Here is a 5,015-nt window from a genome sequence, read left to right as displayed (position 1 = left end):
GGTCTCCGTTCGAGTGCTCCCTTGGGTACCAACCCCCGATGTTCCCCGCGCAAGAAGGGGAGATTGCGGTACCGTCAGTTCGGGACCATATTGATCGCTGCCGTCTGGCACCTGGCTATCTTCCTCAGGAATTGGGCCTCAATCACCTCGTTTAGTTCTCAATCAATCCCATTTTCCACTAAATACAAACACCTGCTTTTCCATCAGCAAATGCAGTATAAAAACCCTATTATCACAACTAGAAGGTGCCAGTTCGTTGGTTCGTTGAGTAGCTTCACCCCATGATTCTTAGGACGATCATTTCTGAGTCTAACATCGTTCCTGAATTCTCTACTAAAACCAAGACTCCGGGTAAACACTCCCTTGGCACCTATTCCACGCCCGTGTTCAGCACTTGGGTTCGTTCCACCGCCATGTCCTTGTAATACTCAACTTATACCCATATTCCAGGGAATAAAGACCTGAACTATTTAATACGTGTTACTGAAAACGGAAAGAAAGGAACAGTGGGCAATGTTTTGTACTTATTGCTGTGCTTCAGAGCAGGGCGGGGAGGGGGTGCCTCGGGTCATTGCTCAAGAGCGCAAAGCATTGAGCGCTTTTCACGGTTTCTGTGGTGTAGTGGTTATCACATTCGCTTTACACGCGAAAGGTCCCCAGTTCAATCCTGGGCAGAAACATTGTCTGGGTTTCAGTGCTTCAAATGAACGAGACTCAACTTTTCAGTTTGTGTTCAAGTTTACTGTCATGGGCATCCAGGTGTAAATATAATGAACATTCGCTTTTCTCGCAATAGCGCATTGTATTTCAAACCTGGTAAAGGTAAATTAAAGAAAGAAGAATTAACAGAAATTATATATAATTTCCAGGAGAACATAAAAGGATTTAAACCTAAGGAGGTTCGTGGATAACGTACATTGCAACGTACACGGGAGAATTAGCCTTCAAACCTATTGTCATGTATTGTCGCATGAGGATGCATTGTGGTTTCAACGGAGCTCACATCTCAAATGTTCTCATTCAGACAAACATCAGGAAGAATAACCGTGTGCTGCAAAATTTCAAACCTACTTTAAAATGTTAAATCGCTTTCTTTTTCCTCCTCCTGTATTCCACTCCTTCCTAGTCTCACCATACAGTCTCTCTGTTCAAATTCTCCACCACAGTATTCCAGGTTCCACCTTTTCCGTCTGCCTCTCTCCCCCCCCCCCCTCCTTCTCTCTCTCTCTCTCTCTCTCTCTCTGTCTCTCCCCCCCTCTCTCTCTCTCTCTCTCTCTCTCTCTCTCTCTCTCTCTCTCTCTCTCTCTCTCTCTCTCTCTCTCTCTCTCTCACACACACACACACACACACACATTCAATCTCTCTGCTTCTCTTTGTTTGCTCTGTCGCGAGCAGCACCACAGACACCCCAGGTCAGCCGCGCAAATATTTGTGCTTCGTACAGTTTAAGCCGCAGTGGAAACAGTTGGTAACATCAACACCTAATATTTTCAGGTCTCGAACCAGCGATCTTCTGATGATATTGCAGCGCAGACAGAAGCCAAGTATCTTACCATTGTTATCGCACATTCCATTCCTGTTAAAGGACCAGGGAGGAAGGACTGATCACAACGCTGACATCGCAGTTCTGCGGGAATATCCGAAAGTATGGTTAAAACCTTCCTGTATAATGACGGTAATGTAGAACAGGAAAACTGGATACTGTTTAGTTTTGAAACGAGGTGACGGTGGGAGATCGCATATCGGTATAGAGTTGGGATCACGGTCCTTTTCAATATATCGAATTTGTTGTGATTCCATGTAAAATTAAAGCAAGGGCGAAATATCCCACTCCTGCATAAGGGTGAGTAACTGGCCGTGGAGGTTCTTCCGCAACGTGAACGTCAGCAATTAATACTTATCTCGGAATACGCTCTGCCCCTGACTCAACGTGTCGTGTTCCTCCGAAATACCTCCCATCTTTCCCCAGTTACACTCTTAACTATGCCACCTTATAAAACCTTACAGCCAATCATTCTAATCAAACCGGCCACAATTTTATTGTTTAAGATTTCGGCAATTTAATGACCAGTGATGATTTACTCCAGGATCCCCACAGTGATGTGAAACGTTTGAAATGTATGCCACTGAAAAGTGATCAGTGAAAATGTATCCTGGGATATCAGTGGAGTCCAGTTGGAAAATAACACCTCGCCATTGGACGTTAATGAACAGATGGATGGTATATTGACAGTGGTAATTTGTCCTGCTCAGCAGTCAAGAGTTTGCGTGTAAAATTCCATGGCAACATTTGAGGTTTTGTGCTTCTTCGGTCCGGATCTTGTGCCGCTTTTCCACCGCCTCATGTACAGTGACATGCAAATGTTCGGGCAGCCCTGGTCAAAGTTTCTGTTTCTGTGAATAGTTCAGTGAGTAGAAGCTGAACTCATCTCCAAATCATAAAGTTAAAGATGAAACATTATTTTCATCATTTTAAGCAAGATTAGTGTATTATTTTCGTTTTGAACAATTTCAGAGTGAAAGAGAATAAAAGGAGCACCAAGCAAACGCTTGGGCACCCCAAGAAATTTGAGGTCTCAGAGAACCTTCACCAGTGTCTCAGACCTTTATGAGCTTGTGAGGGCTCTGGCGTGTTTACTGTCGTCGTTAGGAAAGGCCAGGGGATGGAAATTTCAAAGCTTCATAAATACCCTGACTCCTCAAAACTTGTCCCAACAATCAGCAACCATGGGCTCCTCCTGGCAGCTGCTTAGAAAATAAATAAATGATGCCCCAAAACAAGAGAAGGCTATAAGAAGATAGCAAAGAGTTTTCAGGTAGCCGTTTCCTCAGTTCCAAATGAAATTAATAAATGTCAGTTAACAGGAGCGGTCTGGAAGACCAAGAAAACTTTCCGAGAGAACTGCTCGTAGGATTGCTAGAAAGGCAAAACAAAACCCCCGTTTGACTACAAGAGACCTTCAGGAAGATGTAGCAGCCCCTGGAGTGGTGGCCCACTGTTCTACTCTGCAGCGACACCTGCACAAATATAACCGTCATGGAAGAGTCATCAGAAGAAAACCTTTCCTGCGTCCTCACCACAAAATTCAGCGTCAGACGTTTCAAAAGGAACATCTAAACAAGCCTGATGCATTTTGGAATCAAGTCCTACGGACTGACGAATTTAAAATAGAACATTTCTTAAGTGTTCTATATGCATAGAAAGGTAAAATATATACTATATACTAAGACAAACTTTTGACTAACTGACGCTAAATAAACCGATATGCCTGTTCCAACTTCAAATCCGTTTTAAAAACGGACTCAAGAACGGAACTCCCTCATAACCCAGGAACTGCCTGTACTTTAAAATCCTCTCTAGATTACTTTTCATACCAAATACAATGTAAATAGTTGGTATACTGCATTGCTTAAGGAATAATGACAAAACAATAGTCTGTACATGCTCAAACAACGAGTGCTGGAGAGAGATCTTCTGGGTTTTCTCGATCCACGGTTGGTTAAATCCGCGCATGCGGAATCCGCAGATAAGGAGTTCCGACTGTACACTTTGTTGAAGGCGTAGACAAGATTCTAAATGGGAAATAAATTCAAATATCGAAGATGCAAAGACAATTGGGAGACCCTGTGCAGGATTGCCGAAAGGGTAAACACAGGCTGAGTTGGTAGTAAGGACGACAAATGCAATGCCAACATTCATTTGGAGAGAACCAGAGTACAAGAGTGAGGCTGTAATGTTGAGTCTGTATAATGCATTGGTCAGACCGCGCCGGGAACAAGATGAACAGTCTCTGTCCGTTATTTAAGAACTGATGCCCTGGCATTGGAAAGGGTCCAGAGGACGGTGACGAGAGTGGTCCCGGAAAGAAAGCTTTAATGTATGAGGATCGTTTTATGACTCTGCCCCTGTACTCGTTGGAGATTAGAAGAAGGAGTTAGGGTTTTCTTTGAAAACTATCAAATACTGAAAGGCCCAGGTAGACTGGACATTGAAAGGATGATTCTAATTGTGGGTGAGTTTAGAGTCAACAGAGCACAACCTCAGAATATTGAGACGCCCTTTAGGACAGGGATGAGGAGGAAGTTGTGTCACCAGAAGGCTATCGATATGTGGATTTCATTGCGGGGATATCTGTGGAGTCAACTCAGTTGGTAATATTTTAGAAACTTAGAAAACACACTTGTGCCGAACATGTGTATAATTTAGAAATTACCTAGAGCTATATTTAGTCCTCTATTGTTCTAAGCTTCATTTACCTGTTCAGGAGGCTGTTAAAAGACCCTTTTATATCCACTTCCACCACAGTTGCCGGCAACCCATTCCACGCATTCACCACTCTCTGCGAAAAAAAAAACCCTAAACCTGACATCTCCTCTGTACCTACTCCCAAGCACCTGGAAACAGTGCCTTCTCGTGCTAGCCATTTCAGCCCTGGAAAAGAGCCTCTGACTATCCACATGATCAATGCCTCTCATCCTCTTATACACCTCTATCAAGTCACCTGTCATGCTCCATCGCTCCTAGGAGAAAATGCCGAGTTCACTCAACCTATTCTCATAAGGCATACTCTCCCAGCCCGGTAACATCCGTGCAAATCTCCTCTGCACCCTTTCAATAGTCTCAGCATCCTTCGTGTAGTGAGGTGACCAGAACTGTGTACAGTACTCCAAGTGGGATCAGACCAGGGTCTCATAAAGCTTTAACACTACCTCCTGAATCCCAGTCTTAAGCGGAGATAGACAGGTATTTGATTATGAAGCGTGTCAAAGGTGACGGCGAGAAGGCAGGAGAATGGCATTGAGAGAGATACTATATCACCCATGATGGAATGGACGGAATGGCTGAATTCTGCATGTATATCTTCTGGTATTATGGCCAAATTTATTAACAAACGTTAATAGAAAAACGTTCATTTTCATGATTTCCAGCCAAGCACTTTGTGTGACAAAAGTTGAAGGCTCGGAAATCTAATAAGCGATAACTTCAATATTTCATCCCCCAGGTAAACCTGCCA

The 5,015-nt window shown here is 43.6% G+C and overlaps 1 non-coding gene across 1 annotated transcript; it reads left to right on the top strand.

Annotated features, from left to right (window-relative positions):
- The first annotated feature begins 607 nt into the window (after positions 1 to 607).
- trnav-uac (transfer RNA valine (anticodon UAC)) lies at positions 608 to 680 on the top strand. Its single transcript has one exon. It is a non-coding gene; the product is annotated as a tRNA-Val (tRNA).
- Positions 681 to 5,015: the final 4,335 nt, after the last annotated feature.

The sequence above is a fragment of the Hemitrygon akajei genome, unplaced genomic scaffold (assembly GCF_048418815.1).
Source record: "Hemitrygon akajei unplaced genomic scaffold, sHemAka1.3 Scf000129, whole genome shotgun sequence".
NCBI lineage: Eukaryota > Metazoa > Chordata > Chondrichthyes > Myliobatiformes > Dasyatidae > Hemitrygon > Hemitrygon akajei.
This window is presented reverse-complemented; position numbering and strand designations above follow the sequence as displayed.